The sequence below is a fragment of the Mesoplodon mirus genome (genome assembly GCF_964341445.2).
Source record: "Mesoplodon mirus genome assembly, chromosome: 7".
Taxonomy (NCBI): Eukaryota; Metazoa; Chordata; class Mammalia; order Artiodactyla; family Ziphiidae; genus Mesoplodon; species Mesoplodon mirus.
The window spans coordinates 87,206,109-87,228,293 of record NC_138983.1 but is presented as its reverse complement, the minus strand read 5'-3'; the positions used below and the strand labels follow the sequence as shown (position 1 = coordinate 87,228,293).

The following is a 22,185-nucleotide window of genomic DNA, read 5'->3' as shown; positions in this document are numbered from 1 at the left end:
GAACAGTTCCCTCTTTCTAGGGAACCTCATTTTTCTCTCCAGTCCTTCAACTGATGGACGAGGCCCACCCACGCCGCGGCATTGACAGTCTCCTTTACGCAAAGTGGACCAATTACAGTGTTAATTTCTTCTGAAAAATACCTTCCTGGCCACATCTGAAATAATGTTTGTGGTTGCCGGGGCCCCACGCAGTGTGCACATGAGATTAACCATCCCCGTGGCGATGATGACACTTTATTTTCTCCCTTGACCATTGTCCCTACTATTCCAATTAAAATGGCAGTGCCACGAGGGCAGGGCATTTCCTTTTTTGCCAGTACTGAGCGTCCGCGGTCTGGTGCCTAGCATAGGCTAAATACACGGCATTTTTGTGAACAGAAGCCGGGATTCCAGCTGTCATATTTAATGAGGAATTATAGTCTTCTTATTGGGGGGGAGGGGGGGGTGTCACGGTACGTCAAGGGCAGGAGTCGAACCCGCCACCCCAGGCCCCGAGGGGTCTCCTCGGGTCCCCACTTCGGGCCGGTGGGTGTGGCTGGGGGCAGCCGAAGACGTGCGTGCGTGCGTGCGTGAGAGCGGGCGTGTCCACAGGGTGGGCCGCGCGCGCCGCGAGTGGTTCGGCCCGGTCCCCGGCTCATTGTGCTCGCCTCACGCAGGCCTGAGTTCGCAGCAGCGCTGGAGGCCCGGGGCCTGTGACCACAAAGAGGGAGCCGGGGGCCGGACGGGAGCGCGGCGGCGGCGGCTGAGGCCCAGGCCAGGCCCCCTCCCCACTGCCCGCCTGCCTGTTTGCCCCGCCCCCGCCGGCGGCGCCGCGCCCCTCCCCCAACCGCCAGACTAGCACGGTGCGGGGGCGGCGCGCGAAGACATGGGGGAGAAGCTGGAGCTGAGGCTGGAATCGCTCGTGGGGGCCGAGCCCGCCGTCTGCCCGTGGCCGCTGCCGGTCTACGTAAGTGCCACCGGTCCCCTCCTCCCGGACCCCCGCCCCTCTTCCCCCACGGCGCGCGCTGAGCCCACCGAGAAACGGAGCGACTCGAGTCGCCAGACCTTCTTTGGAGCCCCCCTTCCCGCCCCGCCGTGGTTCTCCGCGGCCTTTTCCAGCCCCCGCGCGCAGGGTGGGCAGAGGGGAGCCGGCGCCGGCCGGGGGCGCAGACTCGGCCGCGGGGACCCCGGGCTTCTGAGGGGCGCCCGAGCCGGTCTGCGGTTGGCTCTGCAGGGCTGGGGACCCCGGTCTCCCCGGGCCTGGACTGCCGGCGGGCTTGCCCTTCTGTACTTTAGGATTTGACATGTAGGGTTTCTTTTGCCTGGTAGTTTATTCTTAGCGCTGTCAATGTGCTTAGGTTTTTTGTTTTTGTTTTTTTTTTTGAGGGCACCCTTTCCTCCCTCTCTCCAGTTTTTTGTGTTTCTGTTTTGTTTTGTTTTAGTTAGGCATTTTGTCCCTCTGATCTTGAGTGGGTAGGCTGGCAGGACACTTGGAGAGGAGGCGTGGTGTCCCCTGATCTTGAGTGGCCTTTGGAAAATGACACGCCAAAGGGAAATTTACACACAAGTCCGGTGATTCCAGAAATGCAGGGTGTCCGGCCAGGTGGGCGCCCGGCCCCTCGTCCCCTGTGGCGGCGTGGTGCGCGTGTACCTTGTCTCCGGGTTTACGCTTGGGCCCCGCAGCCCACCTTCCGGAGGGAAAGCGCAGCGGGCGGCTTGGGCCGGCGCCTTTGGGGCGCCCTTTCGTGCGCTCAGCTTGCGGGGGACCGGCCTCCAGGCGACCCGGCGGGGAAGCCCGCGCGACCCGCGCGTGTGTGTCAGTTTTGTGGAAAGTGTGTCGCGGCCGGGGTCGGGACGCTGGGACCGCCTGGAGCCGATGTTGACTCCGAGCCCCGGTTCTCCGCAGTTATCTGAGGTCCGAGGGTTTCCAGCCCTCCACTGCGCACTGGCGCTTTCTATTTTTGCCCTTCCTGTGCCTGGAGGCGCGGCTGAGCCTGGGCTCTGGCTTTTCCGGTTGGGTAACTCCAGGCGGCCCGGGTGGGCGGCCTGAGCAGCAGTGGGCCGGGCGGGGAGACATGCCAGGGGAGGGAAACTGAAAGTGGGGAGAACCTTCAGAACTCCAGCTGATCCACTTGCCTCGCCTCCCCGCCCCTCTTACTGCACTTGTCATGCCGGGGATGGCTGGCCGGCACATTTTTCAAAATGTACGAATTTGTGTGTCCTTAGTAGCCGTGAAGCATAGTTCACTTGTAGTGCACAGTTGTAGGAGTTTTGATCGCCATCAGGCGGCAGAGCAATCCTGTCATCCCATTTGCTGCCCTTTGGCGCCAGGGTGCCTCTAGCCTCTTGGCCACTAATCTCCTCTCCGTCCGAAGGTTTTGGCTTTTCCAGAAAGTCAGATAAACGGAACAACAGCATGTAGCTTTTTGATTCTGGCTGCTTTGGCTCAGCAAAACCTATGCGAGATTCCTCCCGGGTTTGTTTTTTTTGCTGTTGTTTAAAATATTTATTTAGGTAGTTATTTACTTGGTTGTGCTGGGTCTTGTTGCGGCACATGGGATCTTCATTGCCGCGTGCAGTATGTTTTAGTTGCGGCGTGGGGGATCTAGTTCCCTGAGCAGGGATGGACCCCGGGCCCCTTGCATTGGGAGTGTGGAGTCTTAGCCACTGGACCACCAGGGAAGTCCGTCATCCCTGTTGTTGCGGGTATGAGAAGCCACTCCTTTTTCTGGCTGTGTTGTATTCCATTTTCCGTTTGTCCATTCGCGTGCGGGTGGCAGGACTTGTGGGATGTTTCCAGTTTTGAGGGGATCAGGAATAAAGCTGCTGTAAACATCCCAGGGCAGATTTCCATGTGAACTTGGGTTTTTACCTCACTTGAGAAAATACTCAGGAGTGGGACTGGGGTCTGTGCTAAGTGTATGTTTAACACCCCTTCTGCATCTTAGAAATTGGTATTTTTGAATATTGGAAGAGTTTAGAAATCCACTGTGACCCAGCACCCAGGCACTTGAAACGAAGTTGAAAGTTCATCTGGAGATGGTCACGTTGTCGCCGTCACTGTCTTTTCTTCGAGGCAGAGCAAGGCCACAGATGTGTAACCCTTGTAAGGAAGGCCTCGTGTGTCCAGGCCATGGCAGGACCTGGCTTTCTAGTGGTGGGCGGTTCTGCAGTGGAGAGCGTCTTTCCTTTGCTGGCCAGACCTCGCTTGGCAGGGTGCGGGGTGTGCTGCCTGCCTGGCCGGGCGCTCTTTCTGCCGGTCAGCAGCCGTTCCTGGTGTGTCTGTCCTACTACCAGGCAGGCGGTCAGGGGCCCTAGTGACGTGCTCAGCGAGCCGCAGCCTTCCTAAAGCTTTGCGGGTAATGTCTGCTACCCTCCCATTTCCCTGCTGAGGAATTTTGCTTTCTCATGGGAAGTGAGGGGCCAGTACTTTATAAGAGTTCATATTTTGTGATGACTCGATGCTGAATACATTAAGAAAATGGGCTCCTTCCAGAAGCTTAACTTGTCAGAAGGTCAGATTTCGCATGTGACTGCACGTTTGAAATGAGTGAGCTTGTTTGTTCATGGATTCATTCATTCTGCAAGCACCTCCTGGATATTTACAGTGAGTGTTCCAGGGGGCGCAGAGGACAGTAGACAGTATTCTTTTTTTTTTTTTTGATTTTTGAATTTTATTTTATTTTTTTATACAGCATGTTCTTATTAGTCATCAATTTTATACACATCAGTGTATACACGTCAATCCGAGTCGCCCAGTTCAGCACACCACCATCCCCACCCCCCACGGCTTTCCTCCCTTGGTGTCCATATGTTTGTTCTCTACATCCGTGTCTCAACTTCTGCCGTGCAAACTGGTTCATCTGTTTGAGACAGCTTTGTACTTCCCGCTTCCAGGGGCTCTTGTGTGGGCGCTGCGAAGCGGGGTTTTAGATGGTGCAAGGTGGAGGGTGGGCACTAGAACCGGTGCCCAGTGCCCGGGTGTGCGTGCGCTAGATGGGGCGTGTGGCCTAGGACTCCTGCCGGCTCGGTGACCCCGGCCGAGTGCTCTAAGGCTTCTAGGTCTCAGTGTTCTCATCTGTAGCATGGACTGAACAGGACTCACTCTCTCTGGAGGTTACAAGGTCGAACTGTGTTAATGCTTGTAGACCCTACAATGTAGAACACTTAGGACAGTTTGGAGCATCGTTAGTTGTTCCACAGATATTACCTGGTCTGTTGAATGACTTTGCCTGGTACACGCCAAAGCGATTAGGAAATTGGTATATCCCAGCTTTATTTCCTTTCCATTAAAACAGGGCTCAGGAAAAAAAAATCTGTTTTTCAGTAGTCGTATCATATAGTGGAAAGAGCACTGGTGTGAAGGCAGCTTAGGGTTTGAATTCCAGGGCTTATGCTGTCTGTGGCCTGGGCAGGTTACTTTTGAACTGCAATCCCCACACTTGTAAAATGACATTAATAACCACTCTTTCTGTGGGTTCTTAGAATTAATTAAGCAGGTTATGTGTGTAAAGTATCCTGGCACTTGAATGAGTTGTCAGAACCAAGGGCTGCTGGAGACGATGCTTCTGCCCTAGGTAATCTTCCCTTCTACTGGGCGGCAGGTAAACACAAGCACAGTAGTCAGTGCTCTGGAAGAAGTGAGTTCTGGTGCTATAGAGCACAGAATCTCTTTTTTCTTTAATTTAATTTTTATTTTGTATTGGAGGATAGTTGATGTACAATATTGTGTTAGTTTCAGGTGTACAGTAAAGTGATTCCGTTATACATGTATCCATTCCTTTTCAGATTCTTTTCCCGCACAGTTTGTTCCAGGCTATGGAGTAGAGTTCCCTGTGCTGTGCAGTAGGTCCTTGTTGATGATCTATTTGATATAGAGTCGTGTGTCTATGTTAACGCCAAAGTCCTAATGTATCCCTCCCCCCCCACACCTTTCCCCTTTGCAGAGCACAGAATCTTGGAAGGGAAAGTTCAGGGTAGGCTTCTTGGAGGAGGTGCCATCCTTTCTAAGGATATGTAGAAGCTCCTGGGGTGGCAGGAGGGAGCAGTGTGTGTCAAAGTTTGAGAAATATAAGAAAATATGGCAAAACTAAGGTCTAGGACTGGAACTCAGGGTTTGGGAAAGAAATGAGAGTTGATACTGGAAACTTAGTGGGGCCCAAGAGAAGGGGGCCTTGTTTGTCCTGTCAGAAGTTTAGATGTTTATCCTGAAGGCTGTGGGAAACCCTGAAGAACAGTGAGATGGACTTCTGGTTTAGAGACTTACTCGGACCTCCATGTGCAAGGCACTTGATTGGGTGCAGGGTGAATTGTAATCTAAGGTTCCCACTTAAGTTATAAAAGGTTGGACTGGATTTTGCAGATCTGAGAGAGAATGGGTGGGGCCTGGTGACCAGTTAGAAAAGGGAGGGCAGCAAGCGTGGGTGACAGTTTACAGCTGCATCTTTTTGAGAGATACAGAGCACAGTAGGAAGGTATTGGGGGTGGGAAGAGGATCTTACTTCATCTTCAGTGCTTTAGAGGGGCCTGGTAGACAGGTCTGGGCCCAAGGTTCAGATCTGTGCTTTTGCGGAGGAGAGGTGTTTGAAGGCATGGGGGAGACTTAGGTTACCCACAAGAAGATCCAAAGAATCATAGGTCTGAGGGCTTTTTAAGTGGGTATACTGAGGAAGTTTATAAGCTGAAAGAAAGCAGCCAGCAGAGAAAGGGTGTGAGGATCTAGGAGAGGAAATGATTGTTCATTTGTTTTCAAAAAGCTGAATACTTACCGTGTGCCTGGCCCTTTTCTAGGATCTGGGGTTCTCACCATGTGTTACCTCTTCTGCAAGGACAGTTCAACTCATCCCCTGGTGAAGAGAAGTCAGATTATTCTTTGCATCCCATTCAGGTGTAGGAACTGTTCTGTACCTCTGAAGGGACTTTACTTAACCAGAGTAATAAGTTAGAAATCATAAGAAATTAGAGCTGGAAGGGACCTTAAAAGCCACTGTACTTAATTTTGCCTAATATTTTACATTGAATGTAAGAAAAATTTATTGTAGAGCCCATTCTCTTCAGAATTCCTTCCCTGAACTTTCTTTATGACTTTCATCCAGTGGGTCTAGCTTGTAAATTTTGGCCTCCTCCTAAATTTGCTTCTTCATCCACATTACATTTTGCCCAGACTATGGCAGAAACTCCTGAGTGGTTTCGCGGCCCCTGGTCTCAGTTCCTCTAAGTTCATCTGCCTACTCGGGTTGAGTGATCTTCTAACATGACAAGATATGCCTAAAATAATGCTGCTAATGGCTTGCCCACACAGAGTTAGTGCATACTAGCCGCCCAGCGTGTGCTCTGCACAGAGGCCTGTAATCTGAACTGTGCTTTGCCAAGCCTCCTGGGGCTCTTTGGCCCTGAGGAAGGGGAGCTTTTTGTGATCACTCCCTTTATCTAATTGGTCCTTCAGCAGCGGGGCGCCTTTTTCTAATCAGCGGAGGCACCCTTACTCAGCCAGTGGTAGCCCCAAGCCTCATCACCTGTGGGATACAAGCCATGCTCTCTCCCAGGCTTGCTTGGGCCAACATCTCTATTTTTATTTCTGTCTCTTCTCACACTTGGACCCCTGGTCTTTAGTCATCCCCACCTGCAGTATTTACAGTGCCCAGCAGGTGTCAGGCTTGAGTGTCTTCGCACAGGTGCTCCCTGTGCAGTTAATGCACCTCCTACTCCACCTCTGCGTAGCCTCATCTTTCCAGACTGTACTTCAGGGTTATCATGAAGCCGTCACTTAGATATAACTTTTGGCCTCCATAGGCACTTCTGTGCTTTATCTCATGTGATTGAAATTTTGACTTTATAGATCTGCCTCCTTAATGAGGCTTTAAGGACAGGAGTCATTTCTAATCCTTAGCACAGAGCAGATGCTTTTTAAACGTGACAAAATGTATGGTTTAAATGACTCATTTTACAATAATTTTGCTTTAGCTTCCGATAGAAATAAAGTTTCCAGATGTTGTGTTCCTGCAATAAGAAATAAAGCTGTGACCTTCCAGTTGTGTAAAGCCCATCAATGCTGTGTAAGTGCATCGGGTGCGCTAAGGAACGTGGAGCCAAGTGGGCTAGTTGTGAGAGAGAGAGACTTAACTATGTTAACAAAGGTAAGCCTTCATTGTGTCCTGCCAACATTTGATAGTTGCTTTTGGGCAAACTAAAGCAATAAAATTTTAAACTGTTCCTCCCCATTAAAGGGATTGAATATTTGGCCACTTTGGTGCACCTGTGTCTTGTGAATTGTCCAATTGGAGATGGAGGTTTAGAAAGTGAGTTTCAGTCTTGTTTAAGTCTCTTCCCATCAGACTGGTCTCGTGATTTCCTACACACCATGTTACTTCCTGTCTACCTTTCCTTGGTGTTGTTCATGCCTGGATTGTCTTCTGTACCTGCTCAAACCTTGGTCCATTCTCATTTGTACCATGGAAGTTTGTCATGCCGGATACTGTCAGAACTAATTTTACTTAAGTTTGTGTTAAGGTGCAAAGCACACGTTTTGTATATTATCTGTTTTTTGTGTTTGTTTATATTTTTATGGTTTCTCTTCAAGAAATATTATGAGTAGGGAAATAACAAGATGTAAAGAGCAAAAAAGTCATCATTCTCTTTTAAGTTGTTAGAACATCTACCTGCAATCATAATGCACTGTGGTATGTGTTAAAATAGGAAATATATGTCATGTCCCGTAGGAGCAGGAAAGTCAGTGGTGTTAGTGAGGGTGTGTCATGGAAGTAATCACTAAGCAGGTGACTGCTGGTTGGGGTCCTGAAACATTAGTGTGTGTTCCCTGTGTCCAGTAGTGGTCTGGAGAGGTCAGGAAGCGTGCCTTTCAATTTGAGGGAACAGAGGGTTTGAGGTCCTCTCTGTTCTATTGCTCTAGTATAGTATACTGCATAGCAGCTCATAAAATACTGTGTTTATAGTTGATATTTAAATCGCTGATTGATCATCAAGATTGGGATGTATCATTGGAAATGAAAATAGGAAGAGTCTTATGCTTTTTAGGTTTTTCCTTTTTTTCCGATGTCTCAGAAGGCTCTTTGATGGGGGACTTTTTATTCTCCCATACAATTCCATGAATACTTATACCCTGGCACTTATTTTAATGGCATTTTCAATTTATAAATGTCTCTGAAACACATACTGTAAACTATTTGAGGGTAATGACCATGGCCATTGATGACACATCTTAAATGTGCATCGTGTTAATATTTGAGTGTCAGGTGGTCTACCATCAGTGCTTCCTTCTTTCACCCAGTTTTCTTCCTCATTTCCTTCTCCAAATTTGTCTCATTTTTCTACTCTCCCTTTTGCTTCTCTATTCTTGCTTTCTCTTTCCCATTGCATATGTCATTCTTCTTCTTCTTCTTCTTCTCCTTCTGACTTCATTATTATGGCCAACCAAAACCTTTTCCAGGATTGTCTCTATCTTCCTTTCCTCTTCATTGCCATCCACAAACTCTTAGAGAATATTCTTGCTTGACTCCCTTACTTCCTAGCATACCCATGTACTTCCTGATCAGTTTAGAACATTGAAAAGGGTTGGAATTTTTAAAAATAGGTAATTATAATCAGTCTTCTTTCACCTCTGGCATAAGACTCTTCTTCCTCAATCTGACCATTCTTAAATCTAGAAGTACTCCAGCTCATTGGTCTCCCTTACCCCCATGTTTAGGCCAAAGAACTTGTGAAACCTTAGCCCTGTTTAATACTTGAATTTATCAAAACATAAGAGGGCTAATTCTGCCTAAGGGCACCAAAGAAGAATAAAGATGCCACAAATAAATGTTTAGTCCAGATTTATAATGGACTCTTAAGTGCCTAGTTGAGTGCTAACCGTTAACTCACTTGAACACCAGGGAGGTCATGACACAAACTAACATGTTAATTGTAAAGACACTTCACTTCACCATTCCTCAACGTAGCTGATAAACTGCATCCAGTTAGCTTAAATAACATGAATGATGAATTTCCCTGTGTATATAACTTGGGAGTTTCTAAAGTTTTCTTTTTCCCTTTGTACAACTACTGACTGGCACCTCGCTTGGTCAGTGCAATAGGAAATGATGACTAAGAAACACATTGTCGGGGCTTCCCTGGTGGCGCAGTGGTTGGGAGTCTGCCTGCTAATGCAGGGGACACGGGTTCGAGCCCTGGTCTGGGGGGATCCCACATGCCGCGGAGCAGCTGGGCCTAGTGAGCCATGGCCGCTGAGCCTGTGCATCCGGAGCCTGTGCTCCACAACGAGAGAGGCCGCGGCAGTGAGAGGCCCACGCGCTGCGATGAAGAGTGGCCCCCGCTTGCCGCAGCTAGAGAAAGCCCTCGCACAGAAATGAAGACCCAACACAGCCAAAAATAAATAAATTAATTAATAAAAGAAACACATTGTCTCAATATCAGTGGACATAATGTCCTAGTAGTCTATAAAAATCTCAAAATTCTTAATCTAAAAGGTAGGTCTGCCAATCTTATATCCTTTTCCTTTGTTAATATAAGTATCCAATCTATGAAGGTCTCAGTTTCCTTACTTAGAATATGAGGTGGATAGATTTGCTAATATCTAGGGACCTTTCCAATTTTAATATTCCCTAGTTATAAGGGCTGAGCCAAATACAATGGCTCCCTTAATCATTAACCTCGCTCATGATGAAAGTTATCAGCAAGTTCTACTTGTAAGAGATCAAACATTCATATCCATGTATATTGTAGCACATTGACTTTTACAGAACTCCAAGTAACACAACATAGTTACATTCATAGACTTAAGGTCACTGTGGTATACTTTACAATTTTTCTTTTCCCTAGGAAGGAAATGTAGATCCCTAGGAAGGGATTTCTTTCTCTGCCTTTCAGTAATGTAAGCCTTTTATTATCTCTTGGATCCTAAAAATGGGTAGGGTTTTGGCAGGTGGAGCTTAGGACAGACATTCCAGGTGACAGGGACAACAGGAGAAAGGGCAGAAGGAAGAATGGATTTTCAGAAAGACTTGATATCTTACACGATGAGAGCAGCGTTTCACAATCTCTGTCCTGCAGAACACTGGTTTTAGATGATGTTAATGTAGTTACAAGACAGAAGCATTTGGGAAGAGCTGTACTCTACATCCCGACATGAAATTCAAGTTTCACTTTGTTTCATTACATACTCTGAAAAGTTTTGGAGGAAGGAATTGATTTATTTTTGTTTAATTCAGTCTTACTCACAGTTACTTGACAAACCTATATTCAGCTGATGGGACTGTATTTTGTGAAAGGCCAATCGGAGAAATGGTGAGATGGAGCTTAGGATATTTCTCTGTTGGGACAGGCATGTGATTATTTTTCTTATAATTCTTTACTGTTTGTCGTAACAATTGTTACTTTGCAGGAGTGAGTTTTTTTTTTTTACATCTTTATTGGAGTATAATTGCTTTACAGTGTTGTGTTAGTTTCTGCTGTGTAACAAAGTGAATCAGCTATATGCATACATATATCCCCAGGATTCAGTTTTAAGCCCTCTGTTTTTATCTGAGTTATTGGGACTCTTAGAAAGCTCAACAATCCTGGAGTCTTCATCTCTGATGTAGTTTCCAGAAGCTCCTGGCACTTACCACTATTTCCTCTTGATTCTTTTCCTGCGACTTCAGACTTCTTACAATTATGAGCTGATGGTTTTCTCAGCCTCTAGTGTCAAAACCAGCTACCTCACTCATCTTCATTGTCTCAGTTACAAGGTGCAATATTTCCCATGTTTATATGTGTCAAAATAGAAGTCAGGGATTGATACATAGCATATGCGTAATAAAAATTGTATTTCTTTTTTTTCTTTGTTCGAAGGTATCCAAACACTGGCCAAGTTCTTAAATTGAAAGTAGAGTGATCTAACTTATTCAGCTCATCCAACCATCAATATTGAATATTTGTCTTTTTTCTTACACATATTTCTTGTATTCCAATTGTGACATTCTAGAGCACAGTGAGTACATTTATAACTTATTACTGCATTACTACCTTGGCTATTCCTTGACCAAAATTTACTTCACACAACTGACAGCCTAATTAACCTACTAGAGTTTTTTTTAATGTACGCATATATTAAAAAAACTCTAGTAGGTTAACTGCATTGCTAATAACTGAATTTTTACATCTCTATGCACCCATGTATCCAACACCAGATCAAGATATTATAAAATATTTCTAACACCCTACACGGTTCTCTGTTACTTCTTTCTGTTCCATACTCTCCCAGGGCAACACCTAAGCTGACCTCTATCACCATATATGACATACGTGGAAACACACAGTGTGTATTCTTTGGTATCTGGCCTCTGGTTACATATCATTATATCAGTAGTTTATTCTTTTATTGTGTTTTCCTGATTTTTTTAAACCTAGACATTCATACAGTGTCAAAGTACCACTGAGTTCTTCATATTATTATGCTGACCTCCATCTTCAGGGGCTTTCTACAGTCTTCCGTGTGTCTTTGCACCTACTTTCTCTTCCGTCTAATTATGTTTCATTTAACCAACCTCAGCCAGCCTTCCCCCATATTCCCCAACACGTAGCAGTCCTGTGTTCAGCCAGTTTTGTCCCCTATTCCAGAAGCCCTTTGTGCCATTCCTGACACTGTGCCTGTTCCCTGCCCGGAAGGCCTGTTCCCTACCCTCTATATACTTGTTCAAGACTCAGTTTAAATGGTACCTGTTCTGAGAAGTCTTCTCAGAAGAAGCCAGTACTTTTTGGAATCCTTCTTTAATGAAATCCCATAGCAAGTGTAATCTGTCCTCCCTGATCTGGTAATTAATTATCCATTGTTCCTATCATATAGTGTTTGTTTTCCTTGTGTGCTGTTATTATTTATTGAAGCAGATTACAGTGACTTGAACCAGGAACTGGGTCATTTTCCTCTTCATTTTAGTTCAAGTTTCTGTGATATGAAGTTAAACTCTTTTTCCCTCACTTCCCATTCACCCTCAGCAGTTGTTAAACATGAAGTACAAGTGAAACTTATTGGTTAACAGGTTTTTGTGGTCCTTGGTTCTGGTCCCTAGGTCTAAGCTGCACTTCTGTAGTGCTGATTTGACTGACTTCTTATTGTCACATAACTCAGGCATTAACTAAATCCTTACAAATTTAGATACATATAAGATAGTATTAAAAAAAACCCAGTGGATATCAAAAGTTTTGGCCTGGAGGAGAGTGTTGTATGAGTCCTAGTTTGGTGGGGCTCACACTTAATGATCGAGCCTTCCAATATTCCACTGTAAGTAAGAAAGAGGTATGCAAATATATGGTTAATATTTAACAGTGTTGATAAAAAAGAGAAGAGAGAAAGGGACGACAGATACTTTGAGGGCCTTTTGGAATTCATGAACAATTATGATTGGATGGGGAAAAAGAAGAACCGAGGGCTAACCTCCCACAAGTGAAGTCAGGAAAGAGAGAAGGGCTCATCTGGTATGCAGGTAGAGAGGTTTGACCTACAGAATCTTAGAAAACCTCAACAATCTGAGCAGCGTTGGCAAGAGGCAAACTAAAGGGCTAACAAAAGTCTGCAAAAGTCTCACACAAAGAACTCTGGCATGGTGTTCATCATCTAGCTAATCCTAACATGCAGACATTCATGAGAATAAAGTCAGGTCTTTACCAGAGTGGGTTTCTTATTTGGGCAACTGGGTCAAATGAAGAAAGGCAGGTGTAGGCTGCCAGAGTAATAAATAAGGAGAGGAAAAACAAAAAGAACGAGACATATCATTCATCAGTGATTTCCCCCCAGTATTCTTAGTCTCCACCTTATCTCCATCTTACTGCTAACACAGGAACTAGACCGAACAGTGAGGTAAAAGGTCTCTACAGAAACTGAGGTAATATAGAAAATAAAAAAATAAAACATAAAATTGTCAATTTTCTTCCTAGGGGTAATTGAGATGATAGTTCAATAATAACGTAAGATCAGGTGAAGTCTAAAGAAATTTTAGAAAAGCTGGATAAAGTAAGAAAACATCTGTTTGCTGCCATCTGAATGTTAGAGAGACACCAAGACGTGGGCCAAGTTGTGGAGAGAAGGGAAACACATACACAAGCTTGACATTTGGTGCAGCTTTTCTCCTTTGGGCATTTGCTGATTCAAATCTTACAGCCTACGAACTGAAAAGCCAAGGAGTTCAAAAGACTCTAACCACAGAAGCCAATGGGCAACAGCTCAGGCTAAAGGCAACAACTAGTGGAATGACAAGCTAAGTGTATCTTTAGTCTCACAGGGCTGCGGGAACCATTACATTTAAAGCCTAACAAATACAAGGGTAGTTGGGAATAGGGAGAATCCAAACTTTCACATGGTAATCCCAAAGGGCAACACCCGTAGAGGAAGGACAAGACAGGAATAGACCAACCTTCACACAGACTGAAAAGCGGCTTTGAATGAGCTCAAACTGAGAATGGACTAAGGTTACCAGTCCCTATAGTAAGTGTCTGCCTTGGGCCAAAGTAAATCTTTTCAAGAGAAAGATAACAACATCCAGAATGTGGAGGTATCTTTATAGTTTCCTAAAATAAGTTAAGCCCAGTTTTAGTATAAAAAATAATTGGACATAACCAGGAAAAAGACTAAATGATCAAAAGTTCAAAAAAAGAAGAAAGAAAGAAAAAAGACAACATAAATAGACACAGGAGGACAAGAGTTAGCAGGCCTTGGTTAAAAAAAAAACAACAAAACTACTATGGTTAAACAAAGAAAATAGACACACGGCAAATAAGCATATGAAAAGGTGCTACACATTCCATGTCATCAGTGAATTTTGAGTTAGAACGATGATGAGATACCACTACACACCTATTTAAATGGCTAACATCCCAAAACTGAAATACCGAAGTTGGTGATGATGCAGAACAATTGGAATTCTCATTTGTGGCTAGCGGGATACTTGGCAGTTTCTTACAAAATAAACGTACTTTTACCATACAGTGATCTAGTAATCCTGCTCTTTGGTATTTACCCATAGGAACGGAAAAGTTCTGAAAAGTTATGAAAGTAAGAGCCTTTACAGTGAGAAAATTCTATGATTCTATGGTTTTTCAACTCATTAATTTGTGTAGTTCATCCATTTTACTCATTGTATACACTTAAGTATATTGTTCCTTGAAATGGCCATTCAAAGTTGTTTCCTTTGCCACACACTATGAATGTTAGGGTTGGTCCTGTGTAAATCTTACCCCCATTGATTTAGTATTATCCCTAAACAAGCAGCTTTCTTCCATAAGGAAACAAAAAAGAGGTTCAGAAATGTCCAAACTAAGTTTTTATAAAACTGTGTTATCAAATCTTATTTATCAAAAAACTTCAAACATAGCAGTATGAGTTCCCATATACCCTTTACTCAGCTTCCCCAAATGTTAACATTTTCTATTACTAGAGTATAATTATTGAAAGCAGAAAGTTTACATTGTCACAATGCTACTAAGGATTTATAGACTCGTATTCAAATATTGCCTATTGTCTTGTGGTCCAGATTCAAATCTAGGATCCCTTATTGCATTTGCTTGTCATATCTCCCCATTCTTCTCTAATCTAGGATAGTTCCTCAGTCTTTTTTTGTCTGTTATGACCTTGAACTAATGGAAAATCCTAGCCAGTCATTTTGTAGAATTTTTCTCAAATAGGGTTTGTTTGATATTTTCTCATGGTTAGACTGAGGATATGTATTTCTTGACAAGAACACTTCAGGAGAGATATTATGCCATTTTCAGTACATATTAGAGGTACAAACAAATCTGTATGTCTCACTACTGGGGATGCTAACTTTGATGACTTAGTTCTAATGATAGCTGCAAAATCACTATTTTTCCCTTTGTAATTATTTGAGATTGTTCAAATATTCTGCTTCTTGTTTAATTTTCGCATACTAATTTTAGCATCCATCAATAATTTTTGACTCCACCCATTACTGTGGTGTTTGATGATTGTTCATTTTCTATTCCCATCATTCCCTCTACATTTATTAACTATAATTTGAGTATAAGAAAGAGCTGTTCTTCTCCTTCATTTATGTATTTATCTGGTTATTTGTTCATATATATACATACATCAGTATGAACTTGTGGATAATTATTTTATTCTACGGGTTAAAATTTATTACTATCATTAATAGTTTTGTTTCTCAAAGTGTTCCATATTTGGTCACTGGTACTCCTTCCAGCTGTCTCCTATATTTTTCCTACATGGCCATACAATTTTTGGAGTAATATTTTACTTTCTGACACCACAAAATGCTCCAGACCCATCTTTTACTTTCCTCTGTCTCAGCCTTGAATCAGTCATTTCTCCATGGAGTTCTTGTTCCTTGCATTAATAATGGTATTCAGAAACCAGAATCTTGGTATGAGGTGGATTTATCACTATCCAAGCTACCTCATTGTGTTTTCATCAGAGAGAGCTAAAAATATATATACGAATACATAAAAATATACAAGTATCTCTATTTTCATATTATCTATCTGGGTGTGTATGTATATACACACACGTGTGCACGCACACACATTATCATCTGTCTATCTACATATATATATAACTTCAAATTGATATATGAATTCACATTGATACCTTGATTCCAATCCAACAGCACAGGGTTTGTTCTAGCCTCCCTTACCCTTTCCTTATTTGTCACTCTTTAACAATTAGAAACCTGATTCTCATTATTTGCAGTCTATTCATTTGCTCAATTCTGGAATACACATAAAATATTTAAAAATCATTAACCTGTACACGTGTGAAAAATAAATTTACTAACAAGTTCAGTATTTGTGTACATTTCTTTTTGTCTTTAGCTTTTCAGTATATATTGTGCATGGTTAATTACAGTATATTAAAATACTGTTTTCCAAAGTTACTTAGGTTAGCTCTTTCCCACCTCCTTCAGTGTGTTTTTTTTTCTTCTGCAGTGTGAGAAAATCTAGTACTTTGTGTTCAACTCAGACTACCAAACCAGAAGTTCTAGCAGAAAAGGTGATAATCCATATGTGCAGTAAGATCCCCAGGTGATTCTTTTCATGGGAGAAATATGAGGAACACTGCTTGACGTCTCTACAACTAAGATATCTAAAATGAAACTTCAATTATTCCTTCTTCCAAACTTTTCCATCCTGCAAATCTTTTCTTCCTCAGTGAATGGTGCCATGATTCACACAAAAAGTAACTCCATGCAAAAACCTGGGAATGATCCTCAGTTCCTTCCTTTTCTTCACTTTCTGCATAGACTGCATCATTAGGTCCTCTGGAATCTCATCTCTTTCTCTCTCATCACTTATATAATGTTTCTCTTCATCTTCATTGCCACCATCTTAGCCACTACCATTTCTCCTTTGCTCTACTTGAACAGCCTAGTATCTACACAACTATCTTTTCATTTAATTGCTTTCTCTTGCATCTAAGATAAAGTCAAAATCCTTAGCCTTATAGATTCTGGCCTTGCCTTTGCTTGTAAGTTGTATTTTCATACTTATAAGTACAGGCGCGCACACACACACACACACACGTATAGTTGGTATTGTTAGTTTAGGTTTTGTTTGCCCTCCCATCCTAGCATGAGAAAATTAAGAAACAAAGTCAAACCAAAGAAAAACTTTAAAAATAAATTTGAATAATATCCTTTCCCTCCAGAACATTTCTCTAAAGCAGTATTATCATTAATGGCAGTACAGACCAGAATTTTTTCCCTTAGACATAAAGGCATGGTGAAGAAGTCTCATTAAAAACTGGAATCTAAGCTTTCAATGTCAAATTGTGTCTCTAATCTTCTGCAGTAAGCCATAATGATTAAAGTATAGGAATCTGAATCAGAGGTCTGGTTTAGTATAATCTTTTTTGTAATAAGCTTTGTACCTTAGACAAGTCATTTATCTCTCCATTCCTTAATTTCTTCATTTATAAACGGAGATGTTAAGAGTATTGATATTCAAGGCTAATGAAAAAAGAATGCATCTAAGTACTGTATCAAACACTTTAAAAAGTAACCCGTTCAGGTTCTCTGCCCATTTTTAAATTGGAATATCTGGGGGTTTTTGATATTAAATTGTATGATTTCTTTAGATAATTTGGATATTAACTCCTTATCAGATATATCATTTGAAAAAATCTTTCATTCAGTAAGTTACCTTTTCATTTTGTGATGGTTTTCTCCTCTCTGCAAAAGCTTTTCAGTTTGATATAATGACACTTGTTTAATTTTACTTCTGTTGGCCATGCCTGAGGAGATAGACCCGCAAAAAATATTGCTAAGATCGATGTCAATGTATTTTTCCTAGGGGTTTTATGGTTTCAGGTCTTCAATGTGAGTCTTTAATCCATTTTAAGTTTCTTTTTATATATGGTATAAGGAAATAATTCAGTTTCACTCTTTTGCAAGTAGTTGTCCAATTTTCCTAACACCATTTATTGTCTTTATTTCATTGTATGTTCTTGCCTTCTTTGTTGTAGATTAATTGATCACATAACTGTGGGTTCATTTCTGGGCTCTCTATTCTATTCCACTGACCTATGTGTCTGTTGTTATGCTAATACCATACTGTTTTGATTACTATAGCTTTGTAGTATAGTCTGAGATCAGTGCATGTCATACCACCAGCTTTGTTTTTCTTTCTCAATATAGCTTTGGTTATTGGAGGTTTTTTGTTTGTTTGGATGATTCTATACAAATTTTAGGATTATTTGTTCTAATTCTGTGAAAAATACCATTGGTATTTTGATAGGGGTTACATTGCTTTGGGAATACATACAAATGACCAAAAGACACATGAAAAGATGCTCAATATCACTCATCATCTGGGAAATGCAAATCAAAACCACAGTGAGATATCACCTTACACCTGTCAGAATGGCCATCATCCAAAAGGGAACCCTTGTGCACTGTTAGTGGGAATGTAAATTGGTGCAGCCCCTATGGAAAACAGTACAGAGGTTCCCCCAAATGTTAAAAATAGAATTACCATATGATCCAACAATTCAACTTCTGAGTATCTATCCAAAGAAAACAAAGACACTAATAAGAAAGGATGTATGCACCCCTCTGTTCATTGGAGCATTACTTATACTAGCCAAGATATGGAAGAAACCAGTGTCCATAAATAGATGAGTGGATAAAGAAGATGTGGTGTATATATACACACGTATATAATGAAACAGTACTTAGTCCTAAAACAGAATGAAATCTCTTCACTTGCAGCAACATGGCTTGACCTAGAGTACTAGGTGTGCTAAGTGAAATGAGTCAGACGGAGAAGAACAAGTACTGTATGATTTCACTTACATGTGAAATCTAAAAAAGAAAACCAAAGAGAAACAAACTTGTAGATACAGAGAACAAACTGGTGATTACTAGAGGGGAAGGGGGATGGGGACTGAGAGAAATAGGTGAGGGGATTAAGTGGTACAAATTTCCAGTTATAAAATAAATGTCTTGGGGATGCAATCTACCGCGTAAGGAATATAGTCAATAATACTGTAATAATTTTGTATGGTGATATATGGTTACTAGACTTATCATGGTGACCAATTCAAATGTATTTAGATGTTGGATCACTATGTTGAACACTTGAAACTAACATAATATTGTATGTCAACTCTACTTCAATAAAAAGTGACCAGTTAACATTAATTGGTATTATAATTACATTTTCTCTGCATAAAGGCACATTTTATTGATTTTTTCATTATAAAGTATAAAAGTACCTTTTACTTTCAAGATGAGTTCTAAGATTACTTGCTAATGTTAATGTGGTAATTTAAAATACGTCTAGATATAATTTAATTTTAATTGCCTAACACAAATATGTCTGATATTCACCATTATGAATTCAAACCGTTTAGTAAAGATGTCAAATGAGTCACCAAAACATTTTTGTGTACTGCCTCTCATTGAACCCTAAATGCTAACAAGACTTTTTGTTGGAATGAGGGATCAAAGTTTTATACTCTTTAAGAACTAATGCTATAGCTGTTTTATTTTTATAAATAAAGCTCTTTCCGTTTACTTTGTAGTGTACAATTTTTGAATGGCCCGGAAAGAGAAAAATTATTCTTTGGGCTGACAAAAATGATAAAGAGGCTCATTGCTGATGAAGGGAAGAAGACAAAGAAGAATAGAGAAAGAAGGATTAGTTCCTCTTTCAAAAGGGGGGCAAGATACTAGAGGTTTCTGCAGGGAAACTGAAGCACACCTTTCTTTCTGAGATTTGAAAGGAAGAGATACCCTACATTTAAATATCTAGAGTATATCTTCCATTTAAAAATGAACCTAGCTAATCATCCAGTGAGGAAGAAAAGAGTAAAATAGCCTTTGACCAAGTCTTTTCTGTGGTGTTAAATGCAACTAAGTATAATGAATATCACATATCAAATGAGTTCAAGAATTCCCCTTGGAAGAATTGGTCTGTTCTTTACAAAAAAGAGAGTTCAAGTGAGTTATTTGCATTTGGTAGGGAAGCTCTACTGTCTAAATCATACTCATTTAAAGGTGAAGTTCAGGGCTTCCCTGGTGGTGCAGTGGCTGAGAGTCCACCTGCCGATGCAGAGGACACAGGTTCGTGCCCTGGTTTGGGAAGATCCCACATGCCGCAGAGCGGGTAGGCCCGTGAGCCATGGCCGCTGAGCCTGCGTGTCCGGAGCCTGTGCTCTGCAACGGGAGAGGCCACAACAGTGAGAGGCCCGCGTATCGAAAAAAATAAAAGGTCCAGTTCAAAGTCTGCCATAATTTGTTATTATATATGTAATTTTTGAATGTAATATACATTTACATATGTATATAACATCAACAAGAAAGTGACCCACTTTAGAGTCAAGAAAATGTATAAGTGAAGTGTAAAAGGGTTGGAATAGATATACCATAACAGTAACAACAAAACAAAACAAGACAACAACAACAAAACTGGAGTGGCTAAGAAAATATCAGAAAAATATTATATTTTAAGACGAAAATTTTTACTAGAGACAAAGATATTTTATTTTTTTTATTTATTTATTTTTCACTATTCATTTTATTTTTTAAAACAAATTTAATCAGTTATGCATATACATATGTTCCCATATCCCCTCCCTTTTACGTCTCCCTCCCACCCTCCCTATCCCACCCCTCCAGGTGGTCACAGAGCACCGAGCTGATCTCCCTGTGCTATGCGGCTGCTTCCCACTAGCTATCTACCTTACAGTTTGGTAGTGTATATATGTCCATGCCGCTCTTTCGCTTTGTCACAGCTTACCCTTCCCCCTCCCCATATCCTCAAGTCCATGAGACAAAGATATTTTAAACTGATAAAATGATTATACCATGTAGAATGTATAATAATTATAAACTTATATGCACCTAACAACAGAACTTCAAAATACAATGAAGCAAAATCGACACAACGGAAAAGAGAAACAGACAGTTCTACAATAATAGTTGGATACTTTAATACCTTTCTTTCAATAGCAGAACAGACAGAAAATCAACAAGGAAATTTAAAAAACTTGCACAACATTATCAATCAACTAGACCTAACAGCCATCTATAAAACATTCCACCCAACAGCATCAGAATATACATTCTTTTCAAATGCATATGGATATACTATATTCTAGGCCATAAAACAAATTTCAGTACATTTTAAAGGATATAAGCAATACAAAGAGTGCTCTCAGATGACAACAGAATGCAATAAGAAATCGTTAACAGAAAAAAATTTGTTGAAAATCACAAATGGAAATTAAACAATATATTCCTAAATAATTCATGGGTCAAGTAAGAACTCATAAGGGGAATTAGAAATAATTTGAGATGAATTAAAATGAAAGTATAACATATTAATACTTGATTGGTCGCACATAGTCTTGAAAAGCAGAGAGGTTAGACAAAGAGATCTAAATTAATTAAAAAATCATTTATTATTCTGGGAATAAAAAGAACTGGGCTTAGTCTCAGTTTTGCCTTTCTTTATCTTTGTGTCTGTTGATCATCTTGGAATAGTCATTACATAGTCAGAATACAGTTGCCATCTCAGGAATCAAATACTGTTATCTCTAGGGCTACCATAACAAGATACCACAAACTTGTTAGCTTAAAAGAACAGAAATGTAGGGCCTCCCTGGTGGCGCAGTGGTTGAGAGTCCGCCTGCCGATGCAGGGGATACGGGTTCGTGCCCCGGTCTGGGAGGATCCCATATGCCGCGGAGCGGCTGGGCCATGGCACAGGCTGAGCCTGTGCGTCCGGAGCCTGTGCTCCGCAATGGGAGAGGCCACAACAGTGAGAGGCCCGCGTACAGCCAAAAAAAAAAAAAAAAGAACAGAAATGTATTTTATCACAGCTCTAGAGGCCAGAAGATCAAACTCAGAGTGTTGAGAGGGCCATGTTCTTTCTGACGCCTCAAGGGGAGGATCCTTCTTTGTCTTAACCAGATTCTGGTGGTGGCCATCAATCACTGGTGTTGGCATTTTTTGATTTGCAGCTGCATCACTCTGGTCTCTTCCACTGTTGTCACATGGAATTGTCTCTGTGTGTTCCTGTCTCTGGAAACAATTTAAATAGAAATGTCAATTTAAAAAAAACAAACTGTTGATTACTATGCTCTATTTAGATAGTTCCTCTAACCCACACCCACCTCCATTTCCCCATATGTATTTGAGAAGGAAAGAGGAACTCCTGTGAGCTATCCTATTGGAAAAAATCAATGATACATTGTTTTACTAGAGATGCCTCTTACCTAAAATATTTGAATTAAATATAAAATGTGGGGAAATTATCACCCAGTTTCCCTCTTCCAGAGGCATGATCTAAATGATAGGCAGCAGAATATTTTATAGCCATGAGGTTTGCTGACATTATTGATTTGATCCAGAATCTGTATTTTCTCACTAAAGAAAACAGTATTCTCTCTTTCCTTTCTTTAATTTATAATGTTGATGTCTTAAGATTATTGTCAGAGAGGATGCTTGTAGTTCAAATGATTTGGCTGTATTTCACCAGTATTATTACAAGCTAGTCAAACAATGGCTGGGCTCCAGTATAGACCTCGGTCCCTTTGTTCCACTGGGATACGGATGTGAAAGCCACTGTTTCCTTATATTCCAAAGACCAAATAAATAAAACAAATAAATAAACACACACAAAAAAACAAGTAAATGAAACTATCTTAAAACCAACTCTCTTTTCTTCCTCATCCATGTTAAT

At 41.5% G+C, this 22,185-nt stretch overlaps 1 protein-coding gene across 10 annotated transcripts in view; it reads left to right on the top strand.

Annotated features, from left to right (window-relative positions):
- The first annotated feature begins 546 nt into the window (after positions 1–546).
- LOC309807115 (uncharacterized protein) overlaps positions 547–22,185 on the top strand; it is a 155,773-nt gene continuing 134,134 nt past the window's right edge. For 9 of the 10 annotated variants that reach the window (XR_014294515.1, XR_014294516.1, XR_014294517.1 and 6 more), the window contains exon 1: positions 552–946. The gene's annotated coding sequence lies outside the window, so the exon portion shown is untranslated. Of the gene's footprint in view, positions 947–22,185 lie in introns of all 10 variants that reach the window. The other variant, XM_082626346.1, reaches the window with a different exon arrangement.